The sequence below is a fragment of the Sapajus apella genome, unplaced genomic scaffold (genome assembly GCF_009761245.1).
Source record: "Sapajus apella isolate SASKATOON/1434 unplaced genomic scaffold, GSC_monkey_1.0 scaffold31, whole genome shotgun sequence".
NCBI lineage: Eukaryota > Metazoa > Chordata > Mammalia > Primates > Cebidae > Sapajus > Sapajus apella.
In genome coordinates this window covers 23,037,633-23,058,973 of record NW_022436971.1, presented here as the reverse complement: position 1 = coordinate 23,058,973, position 21,341 = coordinate 23,037,633, and the positions used below count along the sequence as shown (strand labels likewise).

Genomic DNA, 21,341 nt, shown 5'->3' with positions numbered 1-21,341 from the left:
TTATACTGCAGTATGCTCTGCCTATACTCCACCTATACTTCAGTATACTTTATCTATACTCTGCTTACACTTCTCTATACTCTATGTATACTCCACCTACAGTTTAGTATACTGTACCCATACTCCACTTATACTTCAGCACACTATACTAGTCTCTACTGCATCTCTATTAATATTCTCTTGCCTCATCAAAAACTGCCTCTAAATCATTCCCTAGAGAGGCCACACGTATCTTCTTCTATGAACTTTCGTTCTGAAATTGTCTTCTAGAACCCTGCTTTTTCTTCAAGGGTTATTTTAAACAATACCTTTTATATGTTATCCCCACTCCAGCCTGACTTGACATGTTGTCTCCCGTCTTCCAGAAAATTATAACACTTAACTTATATTTATCACTTTTATCAAAGTCTAAACAGCCATATAGTTATCTACAAATTTATCTTTCCTTCTCTATTGATCTATAAAATATTTGACACCCACAGGCAGTTGTGACTCATTTTCTTATAACTGCTAGCACCTAACAAAGTAAAGAGTTGGTTGAAAAAATGAATGAAAGAATAATTCTACAAATATCTTTCAGCAGAAAGAAACTCACAACAGCATTCCTTTACCCAACTATCCATCCAAAAAAAAAAAAAAAGCAAATAGAAAAATGAAGAAGCATTCTGCTCCATGGATCTGTGGCTGCATCTCCCCTATCAGGTCAACCCTGAAGGGCTGACATTTGATACTCTACCCATCCCCCACACCCCAAGGTCCCAGCTGTTGTCTGTGGTCCCTGCAGACCCTGGATCTGAACACAGCCACAGATTTGATTTCAAAACTACAAATGACAAGTAAGGAACATGAGGGTTTGATAACAAAGACCACATAGGAATCAGAAAAGGAGGCTGATGTCAAATCCAAGCTGACAATGCATGAGAACGAAGATATGCACCACACTGTAGTTCCCTCCAGACCAAATCACACAGATGTGTGTGTCCAACCTGGATATTCTACGCTGATGTATCCAGACAAGGATGTGGCTGAGTGGCCCGGATCAGGCTACTGCTCTGCCTTATCTAATAAACATTCTCCAATTCTCCCTATCTAACTGGAAAGAGATCACCAGATGTGAGATGCACAAATTGCTGGTCTCAGATGGGTAGATAAGCAGAGAGCCCTGGAACTGCCTTCCTGTTATTCAATGAAGCACTGGATGCTGTGATCTAAAGAATGAGAACAATCTCCTCTGTCACAAGACTTTGGGGGGCACCATTCACATTGGTGTCAGTGTGAATGGGAGTGTTGGGCGTGCTTGGAGAAAAGGTCTGGCCTCCCGCCCTCTCTCTTCCCCAGGTAGGGCTGGCTCTTAGACATACGTTGCTGAAAGACAGGGGAGCAGGACAAATGGGGAAGCAATGCGAGGCCTTCGTTCCCACCCATACAAGGCCCTTATTTTACTGCCAAACCTTGTATATTTGGCCTGGGGTGACTTAAAGCCATCACTTCTGCAAGGACTGTCTGGAACATAAATGAGGTATTATGCATCGGCTTCAATGTGTTAACAGGTATCCACAAACAATTTTGGATTCTAAATACATGTCCTTCCCACAGTTAAGTCCTCAAGTTCGCTCAGAGTGCAAAGGAATCCTAACACGCAATGACAAGTACTGCAGGTCAAATTGTGTGTGCAGCAATGCCGCTGTGGGGAAAACAAGCCTGGACTTAAGGGGACAGTGAGGAGGGACTGCAGGTGTAGACTTCACGCAGCATCTCTATGTACTGAGGTTTGGAAAGGGGACTTGTGGAAAGGGTGGATCGTAGGGAAAACGAGGGAACAAAGCCACCTATGTCATGCTCCCTTGGCCACACCTCCCCATTCTGTTCCTGCTTATGTTTAGTACCAGACTGTTCGCCTCCGTTCCCACCATCTCTGTCTTTGGCTTCTGATAAGCTTACTTCCTTTCCTTAGCAACTGAGAAACAGAACCATAATATATTCTCTGTCTATCTCTCCCTTTCTCTTTCACCTGCGTGCACTTCTATGGCCCAGGGCAGTGGCTGATGACTGTAATCCTGATACTTTGGGGTGCTGAAGCAGGAGTTCAAGACCAGCCTGGGCAACATGGTAAAATCCCATCTCTTAAAAAAAAAATCAAAATTAGCCAGGTGGAGTGACATACACCTGTAGTCCCAGCTACTCAGGTCTGAGGTGGGAGGATCACTTGAACCCAGGAGGAAGAGGTTGCAGTGAGCTGTGATTGCACCACGGTACCCCAGCCTGAGTGACAGAGTGAGAAAAAAAAAGAAAAATATATATAGCACTTCTGAGGATTACTAAGTATTTTCGTCACTAGTAGCTTTTTTGACAGTTTCATTCCATGCTTTCTATCCCGTTTCCACTCTTCTTACATTTAGATTCCATGGAGATAGAGACAAAGTCTGTATCAGGCTAGCAAGGACAGAGGAGAATATATTCATTGCATCAAGGACATTTCACTCAAAAGCCATGGTAGAAGACAATTGTAATGTGTGGTATGGAGAAATGGAAAGAAAGGCAGGTTCTAGCCAGAAGCAAGGAGGGAGAAAGAACAGCAGGCTGTCAGAGAGAGAGGAACGTGTCTTTGGTTACTTGGAGAATTAGCTAATGGTTCAGTGGCTGTTGTTTGAAGAATGAGTGAAGCAGAGGATTCTCAAATTGTCAGTGTCCTGGGCAGAGGAGAAGAAGAAAAGAATGAAAATCACAATGAACTTATAGCTGAAGAAATTACATTTTTGCGTTCCTTTCAGAATATATATGAATTAAGGATTCATATTGTATATTCACTATCTTCAATACATCAATTAAGACTGGGTGAAGGAAGGAGCTTTTTCTCTGTGTCCTTGGCATAGTAACAGCATTTTTGTAAAAAGCAAAGCCGATAAAATTCAATACATTGCTTTCTGAAGATCTCAGCTGATTAAAAACAAAAACTAGGAAAATCAAGTGCAATCATTGGTTCACTGGCCCTTAAAATGTGCTATCTCCACTACTGGCTGTCTTACCCCATGCTTAGAGGTGGGTATAGCAAGGGTTCCAGGAATCAGTCTCTGGAGAGGGTCCAGAGCTCAGCAGAGATAATGCCGGGTTAATTTAAGTGGGATCTGAAAGCAGATAACAAATCTCACATTCTGAATAGGCTTTACTTAGTTTGAAATTAGTTTAAAATATCTGCTTAAAAAAAATAGAAATGCTGTAAGGTGGTAGATAGAACATTTCTCTTCAAAGACTCAATATAAGGAAAGATCCTGCTTGATATTACACAGGAAATGGGGATGAATCCACTACTACAGTAAAGTGCCAAGGGTGTGGCTGTATAATACTGTCTTGGTCTTCTCCTAAAAATCTTTAAGTAAAATACTATTTATACTCTTACTTTTAGAGATACTATACCTTCTGCAAGTCATGTTTAAATTTGATCTTAGTATAGAAGCATGAGCTCTTACTAATTCCAAAGCCATGTTGAAACCTAAGTTAAATGGCTCACTTATCTCAGTACATAAGTGTGTAAATAACATTGGGGCCCAGCCCTCACTCTGGTTTGGACACCACTGTATGTTTATTTTTCTAACATACCTCTCTGTGTGAAGAAAAAAGAAAAAAAATTCTTATTTGTACATAGTGATTTTCATAGCAAAGGAAAAATATTCTCATTATTTTCTTTAATGTTTTAAGCTGTTTTATGACAATTCTTATAGAGTTATTTTTGCATAACATAAGATCAAGTAACTCTTTAACCATCTCGTAAATCATTCAATAAGCAACAAAACTCCACCAACCAAGAAACTTCTAGACTGTCATATGTTTAGATCATAGAATGAAATGATATGCATTTTTGGAACATTTTAAAGAGCAAACCATTAATAGTTTTCAAAACGAAACTGCCTCCCATATATATTTATGCATAACTTCCCCCCAAAGTCACTCTGAATTATGTACAAATCATGGGTAATATAGCAGAATGAATAATTAATTACACACTATCAAATATCATTAAATAATTACCATTCAGAACACTACATATACTTACCACACACACCATATTCATAGTAATACAGAAAGCCTGGTCCTTTTTTTCCCAGGTATCCAAATTACACTGGTTTTCAAGGCTTAACCCAGATTCCAACTGTTCACCAGTTCTCGTGGCCACTGGCCCTGACAAATGGCTTGTTCTTTTGTACTTTCTTTCTTAAAATTAATTTAATTTAATTTTAAGTTCTGGGATAAATGTGCAGGACATGCAGCTTTGTTACATAGGTAAACATGTGCCATGGTGGCCTGCTGCATTTACCAGCCTCTCACCTAAGTATTAAGGTCCACATGCTAGCTATTTATCATGATGCTTTCCCTCCCCTAAGATAATCCTAAGCAAAAATAACAAAGCTGGAAGTATCATGCTACCCAACTTCAAACTATACTACAAGGCTACAGTAATGCAAACAGCATGGTACTGGTACAAAAACAGACACTTAGAGCAATGGAACGGAAAAGAGATGTCAGAAATAAGACTGTATCTACAACCATCTGATCTTCAATGAACCTGACAAAAACAAGCAATGGAGAAATAATTCCCTATTTAGTAAATGGTGCTGGGAAAACTGGCTAGCCATATGCAGAACATTGAAACTGAACCCCTTCCTTACATTCAAAAATTAACTCAATATGGATTAAAGACTTACATGTAAAGCTCCTCTGTGCTTTCGATCTCAGGGACACATCACAGACTCACTTGGGGAGCTCCAGAGCTCTCAGTATGTTTCTGATAGTGTGTCAATTGTCCCCCAGAACTTTTGGAGGGATTGTTGATATTTAATCTTTTATCTTGTTATGTCTTAGGTCCTCGGCTGGATTTTCATTTCTTAAGAACAAGGACTATGCTCTACACTGGCTTAAGATTTACCCATACAGACATTCCGTAAATAAGTGTTTGGTCTTTTGAAAATGATTGTTGTCAGCCAAAATAACCATTAAATTGAAGATGTAGAAAATCATCAATATATTCTCTGTCTATAAAAAGTTTTGTGGCCAAGTGCGGTGGTTCACGCCTGTAATCCCAGCACTTTGGGAGGCCAAGGCAGGCAGATCAAGAGGTCAAGAGATCGAGATCATCCTGGCCAACATGGTGAAACTCTGTCTCTACTAAAAATACAAAAAAATTAGCCGGGCATGGTAGCACACACCTCTGGTCCTAGCTTCTCAGGAGGCTGAGGCGGAAGAATTGCTTGAACCCAGGAGGTGGAGGTTGCAGTGAGCTGAAATTGCACCACTGCATTCCAGCCTGGTGACAGAGCAAGACTCCGTCTCAAAAAAAAAAAAAAAACAAACAAAACAAAAACAAAAAGAACGGCATTGTATTAGGGGTTTAGTTCCTTAAACAATATGTATCTTTGGTAGCATGAACTCTTCAATGAATATGCTTACCTATTTATGATTATGAAGATAGTAGCAGTGCCTATAGCAATCCTACAGGTTTTCGTGGGGGGCCTTACATGACATAACCCACGTGGAAAGCACTCATTTTTCTGTATGTGCTAAGTTTTAGCCATTGTTATTATTATTGTGTTCAGGGTGCCTTCCTGATAGTCTGTTTTTATTAGTTTATCAATATAACTTATCAATAGTTTGAATTTGTATAAAAGAGTGTATGGGTCCTTGGCACTCAACATCACTCATTTCATGATCTTCCAAAAGTAGGATTTTTCTAGTTGGTGTATGTTTACAACATTTCACTCTAAGTAAGAATTGGAAATAGCCAAGTTGTATGTCTTAAGCATATCTCTATTGCCTGTCAATTTTTTACTATTTTAAATTTCAAATGGATAAAAATGTTTCTGCATTTTTTTTCTTTCCAGCCCCATTCATTCTACACACGGTTACCTTTCTTTTTTTTCACATCTCCATTTATTTCCCTATGAGAATCATTTCCCAATACTTAGAGAAAAGTGTCACATGTAGAAATTTGCACGTTTGAAGTAGTGGACTGTCTTGTCAAATAAAACATACTTGTATCTGAATTTTCCCAACGGAGCCTCCTTGGCAATAGTGTCCTGGAAAGGCTCCTTTGACTCAGGTGAGAAGTCTGAGATTCAGGTGTGGAGAGAGACCACGGTCCCTCCTCAACACGAGCTTGGGTTCTCAGACTCATTTCCTTTTCCCACTGTGACCATGGCGTTCTTCTCCATTTTAATGGGATATTTTGAAGACAATATTCAGGCCCACTCTTTTGAGTTGGTGAAGAGCATGCCATCGGCTACCGTGGTAAAAACTTCATGTTTATTTGTACCCATGAGTTCTTGCTTGTCATTTTGGGTGCCTTCTGCTCCAGGCGACCAGAAGTAGGACATGGATTGTATAATAGATTTTAGCTGCTAAAAATGCATTTCTGCTTAACCTGTGCATACCCTAAATACTGCTTTGAAAAGAAAGGTAAGACATAAAGCTGACGGGGCTATTTCTTTAAGTATTACGCCAAGTCATGCCGACAGCATACACCTCACTGGCCTACATCATGAGGAGTTAGGAAGGCTCATATAGTCAGCAGAGTGGATTGAGAGAAGCCAAGAGGTCACTGTGGAACCGCCACGGCACCTACGTTTCCGTAAATTGTCAGGGTGACCCACCACCTATAGCTGGCATAATGAAATTCTTGTATAAAACAAGATAAAATTGTGGTTACAAAACACATACAATTAATAGAGAAGATAACTTACGGGAAAGTTAGGTTTCAGTTACGTGTCTGAGTGTCACACAGTCCAGTGATTTTTCCAGATGACCAAGAAGCATGTGATGAGATGAATTTCGTGTCAATCCGCCTGACCTTAGCAGTCCCAAATTAAGCTCATCCATCAAGCAGTAGCACCTACTCTCAATACTGCAGGTTTCTGGCACTGGGTTTGCATTTGCACTTCTCTGCAAAATGGTGACGAACAAGGGGCCTGTTGGCGTGGCCCTGCTGATGGCACGATGCCCACCGTTACACTGTGATGCCTTTGAAATCGCTCTCTGGGCGACTATGCCAAACACGCAGTCATCCAGTGTTAGAACTGGGACCCCCTCACTTTAAACAAGGGTAACGAGAGGGGAAAAGCTGCAGGGATTTGTTTCAAGTCATCTCCAAATTCCATGGAGAGCTGGCCAAGGAGGAGGAAGGTCTTCCCAATGCTGGACTCTTTCACAGGGACCTTATGTCATTGTCTAGGTTGAGTATGGATGGAAAATCTCACTTAGAAAATTTAAAAAGACAAAAAATAAAAATAAAAAATGACAAAATGTTTAATATTAGGTAAAAATATCCTCCTAGAGAGTAATGGAAAAATGAAGTTTTCCTGTGTCATGGGTCATTTTTAACATTTGGGAGAATTAGTCAGAAAGTTATAGCACATGTGCAACCTAGCTGGTATAACCAAACCAGGCAGAGTGGTCTTTCTGAGTCCCAGAAGAGACCAAAATAATCAATAAAGGGATTTTGTAATCATCCTCCTGAGCTACAAATCTCGAAGCAGGAGTCAGCAGGGATGCTAATGCAAGCCAGAAAATTGGAGGCCATGGTGTAAGATGGGCCCAAATCACATGCTCCCCAGTCAAAGGAGAAAGGGAGAGAGACTCAATCTTGGAGGAAGGATGAGACGTGTGAAAATCATTTGCTGATTTTTTTACTGATAGGCCTATTTTTGCCATGCAGACGGCCCAGTCAGCAAGGCTCACACTTCAGTTAAGCCTTTGAGGCTAAAACACATGATTCAATTTGCATGTGTTGGATTTTGAAAATGTAAAGCATGAAATGTAAACTATCATTGACTCTACTACTCCTCACACAACTTCTGCATCCAATCCTCGGAATGTTGATATTTAACATTTGGAATATTGATCATAGGCTTAGCGTATTTTCTAATTCCACATTTAATATACATACATGGAAATATGAGGTCATAAAATGAGATGTGACCTGTTGTCTCATAAACTTACCTTTCCACTCTTACTAACCCTAGGATCAGATACTGTTTTGATCATTAACTTTAAAACTAGATGAACAGGTGGCTTTGCCCATTTGTAAACAGGTGTGTTAATTGTCTCTGGAGAACAGGCACACCAATTCTTGGCTGGCACTATGGGTGTGGGTCTCTTAGGGAAAAGGGTTGTTTTTGAGCTCATATAATCTCAGTAACATCATATTAGCTAAAAAAAACATTTGGGCAGCAAAACTATCTCCATTCTTGTTCTCAGGACTATGAAAAGAATTGCAAAACATCTTGGAAGATTCAGAATACAAATTCAGTGGAAAATTTCACATGTTAATTCAGTACCAAATGTGCCACATTAAACAAAAGACAAGTAATAAATTGGCCTGAAATTTATCTGAGCAAATTATTAAGATTTTCTTCTCTATTATATACAAGAACCTAGCATCAACCAACTCTTCTCTATATAATCTCAGAATTCCATTTTTAAGCAAAGACGTGGTTTTTTGATGCCTGAGCTACTTAAATTTCCAGACTCTGAGAGAATATAAAATGCGAATTCCAACCTAAACTTGTCTTTTACAGGGTGTGATGGCAAAATTCTTAATTCTAAATAGGCAGGTATGTGCAATCAGGTCTGACTCAAGGGAAATGTGGCAAATAGTCATTGGAATTGTCTGAAATGCATGACCAGTTTCTAATTTGAATTCTCCTCTCCTCCTTCTTTTGATGTTGCTGCAGCCAATGGTGAGCCGGTGGATAACCAGGTCGGCCACCCCTTTCAGCTGCCTGCACTGTGGCAGACTGCCTATGTCACAGAGAAGGCAGAGACAAGTGAGCATGACACAGGGGATCTTCCCGCTTGCTTGGAAGGTTGGCCCTCAATCAGTAACCTAGGGCTTCACCATGCCACATCCAAAATGTTCTGTTGTTGATCTCCTGTATCAACAGCTCAGAGGCTGCAAAACAGACCCCTGGCAGTTTCCAGCACCTTCCTCCACGCAGCAATCTGTTTAGTGTTTCATGCATTCTCAGGTGAGAGATCGTGACTGTAAATAACATAAGGGGACAGCAAGTGTGTACTTAGAAACCATGAGGGATGAGGGCTAACTATCCAGAACCTTCAACAATCTGTAACTCTAGATTTTATAAGAAGTCAGCACACTTAAATCATGTGTGCTTTCGAATAGAGAGCATGGTGATACAATGCTATGCTGTTGAGTGCTGAGTTTTGAAATGCTCATCCGGATCCCTGAAGTACTGATCACCCAGGAAAGGGGTCTCAGAGATCACGCAACTCTTCTTCTTAAGTCATAAAAGTGCTTTAATCTATTTCAAAATGCATTCAAGAGAAGTAAACCCAGAAGTATTTATAATTACCCTTTACCAGAAATATGTATATATGTGTGTACACACACACACACACACACACACACACACATATTATTTGACTTTTTGTGGGGCAGAAATTTATTACTCAGTTCTTTCTCTTTTGGCTCTACACATAGTAGGTGCTCAATATATGCATGTTGCATTAATGATTCAGTTAATGGCGTTAAGAGGGGAGGGAGGTGCTGACCTTAAGGAGTCTTGCCTTTTGTCTTCAGCATTGACTTTGATATTTTCCTTCTAGAAGAAGAGAATGAGGAGAGCCCCTGGCTGCCCACCCACCATTGTTGCTAACTCCAGCTGGTCTGTCACTGAAAACTTTAAAACATGCAGAATCTAAAAATAATTAATATATGTGCAAGCAGTTTCAGAGGAAAGAAAAACAAAAGGGAGAACTGCTGCCCCAGCAGCTGAAAAGTCCCACTGGGGGGCGGACACAGTTCCCTGGTCTTGGGCACTGAGTGTCTTCCTAGAGTGACGTGTAAAAGCCCCAGAGCCTCTGCCCTGGGCATAAGGGTCTTGGTGTTGGCAACATGTCAAGGCCCATCCACGGCTGTCTTTTTCCTACTTTCTTTAGTATGCTTGGTCTTGGGAAATTGCTCACACAGTAAGAGGATGAGAGGGGTGGACGGGATTAAATGCATAGCATGGTGCCCATTCACACCACATTAGCCAGAGGAACACTACGATTAGGCATAAAATTTTATTTCTGTGAAATATACTCTAAGCCCTAAAAAAGCCAGTAAAGAATTTCCCTGGGGTTGGAGGTGGGGGCGGGGTGGGTAACAAGGAAAAACCAAAGCAATTCCTCCTGAAGATAAACAATACAGCACTATTTGAACAACTACCACCATTGACACCAACTTACAGGATGTGAAGCCAAAAATAGGTTTGAACCCAGAAAATGCAAGAAATTATGACTTATCCTATTGATCACTGAAAAATCAGAACCACTGAATAATACACCTAGTTTCTACATTTCCAAGTTATCTGCAAAGTACGAGTGGTCTCTGTCTCATGAAGGAGTCCAGCAAGCCTATCTGTGGAAAAGCCTGGCTCAGATGAAGCCACAATCAGCTGTCATTAGCACGCAGAGCAGAACAGTTTCATTTTTGCCATCCCTTATAATCATTTCCTCCTCGTTCCTGCAACTGGTGATGAGCAACGCTTTCCACGACCCAGACAACAAACAGCTGGATGGATGCCAAGAGACCATACATCCGTGGTCTACCATGCCCTTTTTAATCAACTTCCTAATTAAAAAATGCCATGCTGGCAAGAGGTATGAAGGGAGTAGGCTTGGAATATATTTTACAAGATAGCATCCCCTAATCCTGGGGTTGTTGAAAATCTGTGTTCTTACAGATGTTGATGAGTTTTTCTGGTGCAGAGAAAGAATCGATTTGTTTGCGCCTGGCCCTCAAGACGTATTATATTTATCCTGGAGGAAACTGGATTCTGAAAAGCCCTTGCCCAGATGCATGAGGGCAGGTGGGAGTTTCAGAGAAGCACAGGGTCCACCGGCAGATGCGGCGCTGATTTCCGAATGTTCACAATCTACCAGACAGCTCCAGAGCAGACTCGGTTTGATGGTTCTCCATGGGGTGCCCTGCAGACTCGATTATTTCTACAACCAGTCTGGCTAGCATTGTCTCATGGCGACAATGCTCTGTGCCTTCAGCTTCTGCTCAGATGGCACAGGCTGGTGGAATACGTGCACCAGGGAGGGGAGGTTGGGCCAAATTTAGTCAGCCTCTAAGAATGGTCCATTGCTTTTAGGGTTCAGTGGTGGGGTAGCCCCTGGAATCGAGAGGTGATGCTGACTTTTGAAAAACCGTTCTGTGGAGGGCCATTAAAACACACTATGCGTTCAGACTCAGAGAACAGCTTGAAGGCACCACTCAGAACAGTGTCTGAGCTAGAAATCCTATTATGACAACCTTTCTCAATGTACTAAAAACAAGACCCCCCCATAAATTATTAATTCATGAGTTGTTTGATTTAGAGTCCTAAACCTGACATTCCACACTTGAAAATTTCTTAAGCAAATGTCCAATACCCTTGAAGTAATTTTCTTTAAAGCAATTGGAGTGTTCTATCTAAACAGTCAGACCTCAGAAAAAAAGCAGTCAGTATGTAATATTGAGTCCTAAAGTTCTTTCAACTATATTAATGAGTGCACAAACACATCTAAAGCAGGTTTACATGTTACACATACTAAACCCACGGCTCAAATATTGTCAGCTTACACACCTTTTCACACTGGCATTTATAAAATACACATATACACGTACTCGCAAAACCATGGAAGAGATGAATTATAGTGCTCCTAAGAGTGCAAAAATACATGACAGCACTGAATTTTAAAGGAAATAGAGTCAAACAACCTTTTGAAAAAAAATGTTTACCTGTTTTTTTTGTTTTTTTTTTCATTCACTATCAATGAAAACCCCACCAAAGCAATGCCCTCTGTGGCTTCAGTGAGCAGAGCAGGCCCACCGAGACAGCAGACACCCCACACTGACCAGTGTGGCCCACACAAGGCATTTGAGTCAAAAAGGGCTTCATCTTTGGACTAATGTCTTAGAGTCACAAAAATGTTGCCATGAAAGGCTGTTTTTCTTTCCAAAGTTGACATTCAACCTTAGAGTCAAACTAGACAGAGAAAACCCCTTAGAATCACCTTTCCAGACAGGTGCACATGACCCTGTTTCCAGCTCTGGGACCTTCCATTGTCTTTGCCTGTGAGCCTGTTCCACAGCCTGAGAATGAATGTGATGGAGACTGACACGAGGGGCTCTGTGAAATGGAGACCAATATGACACAATTTTGACCCTAAAAAAAAAAAAAAGCTGGGCTCCACCTTTGAAGGCAGACAGGCACAAAGAGCATTGTGGAGAAGGGGCTTTCAGGGACCTCCTCTGCGTAGAAATACAGAGTGAGGTTAAAAAGTAAATGCTGATATTGTGCCCCAAGAAAGTTACAAGCCATCATAAAGCTAAAAGCAGCTATATTAATCATAGAAAGCTTGGCTCAACTCTAAAATGAAATGCAGCAATGAGAAAATAATGGAAGTATGACTTTCTGACTTTTCTCTAGGCAGGATTTCATGAATCTGCTTGAAAACAATTTGATATTTAAAACTGCTTGAGTTAAATTTTTAAAAACTTTATTTTTCCTCATTCTAGTTTATCAGCAAATTTAAAAATGAAAAGAAAAAGAAGTACATGTGTGTGTGTATAAACACACACACATTAAAATAAAAAATAGATAATTTACCTATTATGCAGAAAAAGCTCAACGTGAGTACCGAGAAACTTGCAGGATGAGAGGGGAAATGATCAAAACCAAGTTTCAGCAGCTTCATATGAAGGGTTAATATGTTTTTCAATGTCTTGTGTTTGAGGTTTAGATTCATTAAAGGTACTTTCTTTCTTTTTTGAAAAGGTGTATTTTTTAAACAGAAAATATTTCCCCTCCCCCCCAAAAGTTATATTTTCTGTCAAATATTCACTGTTATTGTTTAAAGCAAACAGCTAAAGTAAAGCAACTCTTTAGGAAAACAGCTTAAAATAAAAGCAAAATAAAATCAAGTGATCTAAAATATTCAGGAAACTATAAAAAGACGGTTAAAGAATGACAATTTCTTCTTGAGTTCTACCTAAAAAGCAGGTGAAATAATTAGGTCAGTTAAAATGAAAAACCTTGCCTTTTAGGGAGAATAGGAATTATTAAAACAGGATAGAACTATTTATCAGTGAATTCCCCCAGATGGAAGTATATTTAACTAAATATTAAAACACCCATATTGCAGTAGTACAGTCACAGAATTATATAAGAAATGTGTCACTGATGACAATAGAAAATTATGATTCCAGCAGGCTCTTTATTCTTACTTCTCAACTCACAAGACTGATTTGGAAAAATGATCTCCATTTTTCTGAAAAGAACTGAGAGTATCACTGGTTGTGCTAATTTCTACATTTCCTAGTTGTAGATTCTACAAATCAATAGAAACTTCGGTTCCATTATCACAATCTCCAGTAAGTTGCTGGTTAAATGAGCTAAAATCATCATCCAGCTAGGAAAAATACATACTAGTCAAAACTAATTATGTCTGGGCTTTAATTGAAACAACATTTGCTAATTTTCCTGATCTCGATGCACGGTTTCAGAAAATATTAATTAAACACATTGAATAATGGCTGCTGTAAGTTTCTAAAAACAATCATCTCTAAACAGTTAATTTCCACTTCAGACACATGCACACGAAGACGGATGAAGCCGCTACCCCACACCAGCAGCAAATGACCCTTCTTTTGTTACTGACCATCAGGAGGTAAACTTTGCTCCACTTTGGGAAGGAGCAAACGCTCTGGCGACGACAGGGAGCACAGGACATATTTACCTGGAGGGGTGTCAGAGAGCAGCCTGGAGACTTGCAAAGCAAAGTCGCCCCAACGCGTTATCTGCGCCTGCAGCCGCTCTGGGCACCTGCAGCTGAGCCGGCGCCCGGCAGGCAGTGGTTCCCACGGCAGCCACCCCTGCCTTCCATCTTAGGGACTCACCCAGAAAATTCTCCAACCTGCTCCACGACTACAAAACTCTTGTAATGCTTTTGAACGCCCACCATTTGTTCTCCATTCATCCAATCAACCTCGCACTGCTCATCTCCTGTCTCTACCGGCGCTCAGGCAAGGGGCCACTTCTCATCTGTATGCTAATTATTTTGCCACATGGACAAAAGTAATAATGCTTTCAGACAGGAAACTAACAGGCCCGAAGTCGAAGATGGAAATTAATAAGTTGACACCACTAAACGACAGGGAAGACGGGCATGCGTACAGCGCGCGGCCGGGCGGGCGAAGCGCAGCCTCCATCAAAAGGCAGCAGCAGGCAGCGCCGGGCCGGAGTCCCGCCTGCGCCGCGTGCCCCGGGCTCGGGCTCCCTCAGAGACCACATCCCTGCGGCACCCGAGCCTCGGAAGCATCCTGCTGACTTACCCTGGCGCAGGCTGCCTCCTTTAAGCAGCACAAAACACATCCACTTCCCCAAATCCTAAGGTGGGAGGGAACTTCACTGCTGATCTAGATATTTTTCAAGCTACAGCTGTGGATTAAACCAGTAATTTCCAGCCTTCCTGTGTATCAAGCTTGCAACACAGACAAGAGTGGAGATGTGTGCTGTGTGCTGCTTGCCTGGTACCCACAGGCCCCTAAATCTCTAGAGCAGAATGTGTATCATGAGCAGTGCTGTATTTAATGTAATAGATGAGAACTGTAAATACCGGAGTCAGGCTGTTAGCAGCTACCGGCTAGGCAATATATCTACAAATATCTCCCCTATCACTGATGTTATGGTAAATTCATGCTGTGGCCAAAGAAACCTCACAAAAGTAAGCTGAACCTACAGTATTTTAAATGGCATTACTGGTTAACATCCAAACAAAACAAAAATAGGTTACAAAGCTTGTCACTTCTTAAAATAAAAGAATGGCAACACAAGAGTTAACTCTAACTGATTCTTAAAATCTTTTCTGGGTTGCCAACCACACTAGATTATTCTGTTTCAGTATGAGCTTCTTGTATCATTTTCTTTTAAAATAAAAGACATGAAACTATTTGTCTAAGAAAGTTAAAATATTTTTATCTTTTATTATTGTTTGAAGACAAAAATATAGAAAAAGTTTTCTTTGAAAAGACAAGACCTAATAAGGTTTTTAAAATAACTAAGGGAACATAGATACCTGATGTTCATTAGCATTTTTCTGGCTCAAAAAAGTGCTGATTTTATAAATGGCTTCTTGAGTCAAGCCATAGATGTTTTACTCTGGTGGTGACTCTACCGTTTCACTGTCTGCAAACCTCTCTCCTATAACACTCACCGCTGTGAAAGGCTACATTAAATCATAAAGGCTACTTTAGCACCTCCCACCCTCGCCCCTGGAAACTAGCCTTGAATACACAGACGCATGTTTAACAACAACTCCGGGCAGCATGCAGACATATCGGTCCCCACAATGGCATTATCCTGAAGGAGAAGCTCTGCTTGAGAGAGGGTCCATTGTTGGCGTGTTCACACGCCAAGCCAAGAGACTTTAGGAAGTGCTGTGTATGCAATCAAATGAGAGCTGAAGATAGGCAGGCAGGTGGAGAAACAACTATTTTTGAAGTACTTAAGAGAAGAACTGGGAGCTGTAACCACCAGGCAAATTAAAAAAAAAAAAAAATCCTATGCAACCTTTACAATAAAAGGAAAGAGGTACCTTTTTGTGGAAGAGCTGGTGGCCATCAAGCCAAATCCTGTTCCGCAGTCTGCTTCTCACACACGCAGGGCTCTGTCTGCCGTGGAGAGACCATCGCACGTGCTGGTCACAGTTCCCTCTGTGTTTCCATTCCATTCACCCCTACCCTCCGGCGCCCGCACTCCACCAGCGCACTATCCACAGTGAGAGTGGAGAGCAGAACAGCACAAGGGATCAGCCACTGCAGGCTTTCCACAGAGCACAGTGCTGACTGTGGTTTCTGTGGGGAGACTGGCGGACAAGCCCCAAGTTACCAGGAACACCCTCTTCCAGCTCTCAGAGGTAATTCCTCCGAAGACTGAGCTCTTCCCTGATGTGTTGGGACCAGACTTGCTGGTTACTACAGAGGCTGCAATTCCCTTCCCGTCAAGCCCTGCTAGATACCACTGCAGTCTGAAAGCAAGGAAAGCTTTAAGAGAATGTCCTGTACTGTTCCATCTTCTCACAACACAATACTCCTTACACTGTGACTAAAATATTCCCCCCCCAACTTTTCCAATAATCACCACGTGGGGAGCAGAGATTATTTTAAAAGAGGTACATGGTGGGAAGATTTTCCCAGCAGAACAGCCCAACACAGCGATGCTTATCAGTCTTTCTCCATCTAATAAATAAGCATTTATGCATTCTTTCTAGTTTTATAACACCTGGCTTACATTTTCTCTACCACCTCTGATTACTTCTACAGATACCCTGAGGACTCATTATGATGTCAAAGCCAAAAACACTTCCATTGTGGAAACATGCATAGAGAGATCATTGTGTGTGCTTGAACAATGCAGGTGTGAAAGAGACACAGAGATAAGAGAAGGTGGCAAAACAGACAAACAGGGACTGAGCTAAAGAGAGAGAGGACAGAAGAGAGAGAAAGGAAAGTGGAGAGAGAGAGAAGAGACAAGACACAAAGATATTGCAAACTGAACCACATTGCAATAAAAGAGCCCACTGATGGAAAAAATGGATAGCTGTAGCCTTCAAATAATCTAATATCAGGAAAATTGTATAATAAATTAGTGTAAAAGTAGAATATTTGTATTATTTTGTATGAGTTGTGGTCACTATAGGCAATATTTTAAAGATGAGGGTATGCCAATTAAAAATATCTTTTTAATGCCAGCAACCATGATATGTAGATATGGCACTGCCCCCAACCACACACACACAAACACAAATCTACATCCATTTTCTTCTTCAAGTTTGTGATATCTTTTGTCTTCAGTTTAGTTTGGAAGAAATGCAGATCAATGTCAGGTATTGTTGTGGTACAGAATGCAGTATGATGAAACTTAGCTTGGTGAAAAATACCTTATTTGCAAGTTTTTGTTCAAGTTTATCTTCAGTTGCTTCTTTCTAAGGAATACTACACAGTGTTTCAAATAAAAAAGGAGATATTCACAAAAAGAGTCCTTAAAAACTTGAAAATAGGAAAATGCATAATGCCATTGCAATCAAATTATGCTATGGAGTAATTTGATCATAAGAATTTAGCAAAACGGTAGCTCTCCGTTTCTGAGTCTACCATTCCTTTCCCTCCTGAACAGAGCTCTGGTGAGACTTTGCATCAGGGTAGACTTCCTAGCAAAGGACAACATGCATTGGGAAAACTGGTTATTGATTGAAAATTATAGCTCTGGTCTAAAAGGGATGCCCAGTCAGACCAAACTATAAGTGCAGGGCAGAGTGGACATTACCAAAGAGCATCTGACTAGTGCCTCTAATTCTACTAATAGGATTTTATAAATATAAAATATTTAACAGTAAATAAGCCTTTAAGTTGTGTGAAGTTAAAATGTATACACAAAAATGTATAACAAGTAAACAAAGTAATTTAGATGATATATTATGTATCTTTAAAATAATATCTCTCCCTTAAATTAGAGTGGCTTACAGGTAGAGTTGGAAATCTAGTTTATGCATGTGACTTTGAAAACATTATTTACTTGACAAAATTAATTTTTCACAGAGAAGTAATTGGATTTTTAAAATTACACATGTAAAGTATTTATAAAAGCAGCTGAACAAATAACCAGATTATTAACTCAATGTTTTAAATTTTAAGCATAATTATGACAAATAGAAAAACTTTACAAAGCTTTGAAATTGCATAATTACTTATTCCTTTTCCCTAATCTATTAAACATTGACACAGAAAGCAGACAGAAAACATCAGGCAGTGAGATCATTGGGTATATTCAAGAGTAAGGTACAAAATAGATACATTTTCAAGAGACTAAAAAATAAATAAATTAGGTGAAAAACATAACAGGGACCGTGAAAACAACACATTAAAGAAGCCTCATTCTCTGAAACTATCCACATAGTCCTAAGGTCATGCTTTGACAGTTTTTATAACCCCAAGGAAGACTATGTACCCATATTCCTCCAGGAATTTTTGTGCACCACTCATATGTGGCCACAAATTATTGAGCCTTTACCTTAATCTCAGCTTCTAATACAAATTTGTGAAATTGGCATAAGTTCTGTTGTTGGATGCTAGTTTAACTCAAGAGAAGTTGAAATTTGTGTGTCATGCATACTTTCTGCCTTACTGTGACACCAGGTAGTCCTGGTGCATCTTTTCAAAGATGAATTTTATTAATAATTACATGTATTTGGACAAAAATTTTCCAATTGAGAAGTAATAATGTTTACAAATTTCCAACCCACACCTATACATATATACAAGTAATTTTCAACATATTCTATGTTTAAATATTTAGAAATAGAGTAAAATGTGTATGTAATGGCAGATTGAAAGTCTTTAGTAAATAAAAATCTTCAAGTACAGATATCTCTGCTGCCACCATCTTCAAAACATCCAGATGTGACCACCAAGGCTTCTCCTACCTCTACCTCATCTAGCACAATCATTAAGGTGATGAAAGTGAGCCATTTTCACATTGCCAATAAACTAGGAGGAAGTCAGTCACTGCTGAATGCAATTGCTATCAGCTGCGGACAGCTCCTGGTGCTGAAAGGGAAGGCAGAGAAGCCTGTTCACAATAGCTCACTCCACCAGCCTTTGAAAAATCACAGCAAAACTGAATGAGGTGGCAAGTGCTCAGGCTGAATAGCACTGTCTACAGAACAATGGCAGCCAACTCCAAATCCTACTATAATCACATTAATGAGATTAATCAGTGAATTAGCAGCAGTCAAATGTCAGGGAGGCAAGGAAGAATCCAACCAAGATTGGTAATTAACTTTTTGGGGGTGGGGGTGGGAAGGAGGGAAAAATCAATTGTGCTCCCTCATAGATTTTTTTGTAGATGTTGACAAGTTTGATTCACAAAGCTGAAGACTTTATATACAGATCAAAAGGTGACAACATAATCCTTCATATTATATTACAGATCTGATCTCATATTACTGATGCTTAAACTTCAGTCCTCTGAGAAAGCTGATGTCACTTTAAATAATCTTCATAATCTATCAGAATTTTATTGTTTAAATTCTTTAAATGCCAAATTAATATTTAAAGTAAACTCATTTCTCTGAAACTCAAGGTAAACTATGAAGAAACATGGCTGATTAAAAACAGAAGGATTATATAACAACTGCCATTGCTTATGAAAAGTGTGTGATAGTGTAGCAAGAGTTTTAAAAGTGAAATCAAGCAAAGTACCATCACACAAATACATCAGCAGTGGTCTATTCTGGTTAATAAAGAAAATTTATCACCAAAGTCTAACTTTAAGGAGAGTTTTAAACAATTGACTTACTGCATTTGAGGTGATAGAATCATACATGTTCCTTTAGGTCAATCAGAAAAACAAACTTCTTTTTTTTTTTTTTTTCTGGAATGTGGCACTTAGTAGCATTTATAACTTACAATCAACACTTTGGATTCAAAGTTCTTGAGAGGTAAAAACTTATAGGAATGCAATGCTATTGTTTTTTGAAAATGAATATTGTATAAAACACTTTTCTTTTTAAAATAATTACATTTTTATCTGTATGGGAGACATGACTTTATTATTTTAAAACCTGCATGACATTTATGAAGTTGAACAATTAGAAAGACCCTCATATGCCTGTAAGAGTGATATTGGGATGCTTTTGTCTATGATGTTAATTTTGTTTAGTAAAAAATATAAACATTTGGATGAAAAGGCTCTTATATAAAATATTTTTACTCTAAGTAACTTAGAAATTCTTTAGCTTGTGTAGCTTTGATGGTACAAGAAATTGTCATGGTTAATACTAAATTCAAAATCTGTTCTCTGTATTTTATATTGCTAACTCTCACACAAATATTTACATACATATTTTTGCTTTATTCAGATCTATCTTAAAACTAAAGTATACATTTCAAACTTTTAGTTTATTAATTTAGGTGGTGCTAAAAGACATATTTCTGTTATAAATAACATTTTGTTTCATTATGATGAACTTCAAACATTTAAGTTAAATTTAAAAATCTTTATTTGAGTTTCTCCACTTAAACAACATAAACCAACTTTCTTCTTACCATTAGGTAAATACATCAACAATACCTAACATTTTAATTACCTTTGGATAAAATGATGTGCTTCGTTTGTAATGCAAAGTAATCCGGTAAAGTCCCTGGGAAGTTTTTGTTTCCGTATCCTATCACCCAAGCACCACTATGCAAGCATCATGTTTTGTTTTTGTTAATAAACAACATCACGGTTAAGTCATGCAACCTAATACCCATTTTAGTTTAAAGACAGATTTTTGTGTGGATTACAAAGCCTCCAGTCCAGGAACATTTCAGCTGGCAGCCATGCTATAAAAATAACTTTAAAAAGGAGCAGACAATGGAATAGCAATCTAAGCCCTTGAACTACGGTAAAACACACCCTGCTCACCAAGTCCCAAGAATTAACCTAATGAACATCACGTACCTCACAATGACCACAACCGCTCACAAACGAAAGACAAGTTCAGTTTTGGTAACTGTGCTGCTCAGAACACACAGACAGAGAAGAACCCTGTTCCACCACGAGTCTGAGAGGGTGATGAAGAGCGTGCATGCCACCGAGATGCAGGAAAGGTGGCTTCCTGTCTTCAGTGAATATTGATATCATAACCCACAGTCCAGGGATGAAAAAAATGAAATACACCCACCAACAATGAGTACAAAACCAGGGGGGCTTCAAGAAGGCTGCAGGGAAAAGCTCTCTCACTCTGTTTAGTGTGCAGTAGCTTAGGGAAAAAAAATGTCGCCCGGGCAGGAATGACAAATGCAGCGCGATAGGCTCGCAGGCCGCAGGGATCCGTTTGACTTCCACACACCCCCCCATGCACACACTCCCACTCATCCTCTCCTAGGCTTTTTTTTTTTTTTCCACATTTTTTTTCACAAGCTCCAAATCCCCGGCATATGACCTTCTGTTAAATAGATAAAAAAAAAATTGCTTATCAGTCATGCAAATGAGGCTGAATTCATTTTCCACAACAGATGGCCTCATAGATAATGATGATGGAAGAGAGAAAATTGAATGTCTCTCACAAGGTGGCCATGGCAACCGAGAGCAGAATAATATCAATAATAAACTCACTGCATAATAAGGTTGTCAGTCCTACAAATCAAAGTCTCCAGCTAAATCAGGTATACCACCCCAGCTAGTTACCAGGTAAATAGTACACACACATGACATACACACACACTCTTCCACAGAGTGGCTTGAAATCTTTCATGGTCA

The 21,341-nt window shown here is 39.7% G+C and overlaps 1 protein-coding gene across 23 annotated transcripts in view; it reads right to left on the bottom strand.

Annotated features, from left to right (window-relative positions):
• The window catches only part of MYT1L (myelin transcription factor 1 like), a 525,406-nt gene extending 504,466 nt beyond the window's left edge, over positions 1–20,940 (bottom strand). For 4 of the 23 annotated variants that reach the window (XM_032294258.1, XM_032294269.1, XM_032294279.1 and 1 more), the window contains exon 1: positions 20,541–20,940. The gene's annotated coding sequence lies outside the window, so the exon portion shown is untranslated. Of the gene's footprint in view, positions 1–7,079; positions 7,234–13,776; positions 14,291–14,371; positions 14,968–15,633; positions 17,659–20,540 lie in introns of those variants that run through there. The other 19 variants (XM_032294271.1, XM_032294280.1, XM_032294256.1 and 16 more) reach the window with 18 other exon arrangements.
• Between the last annotated feature and the right edge of the window lie 401 nt (positions 20,941–21,341).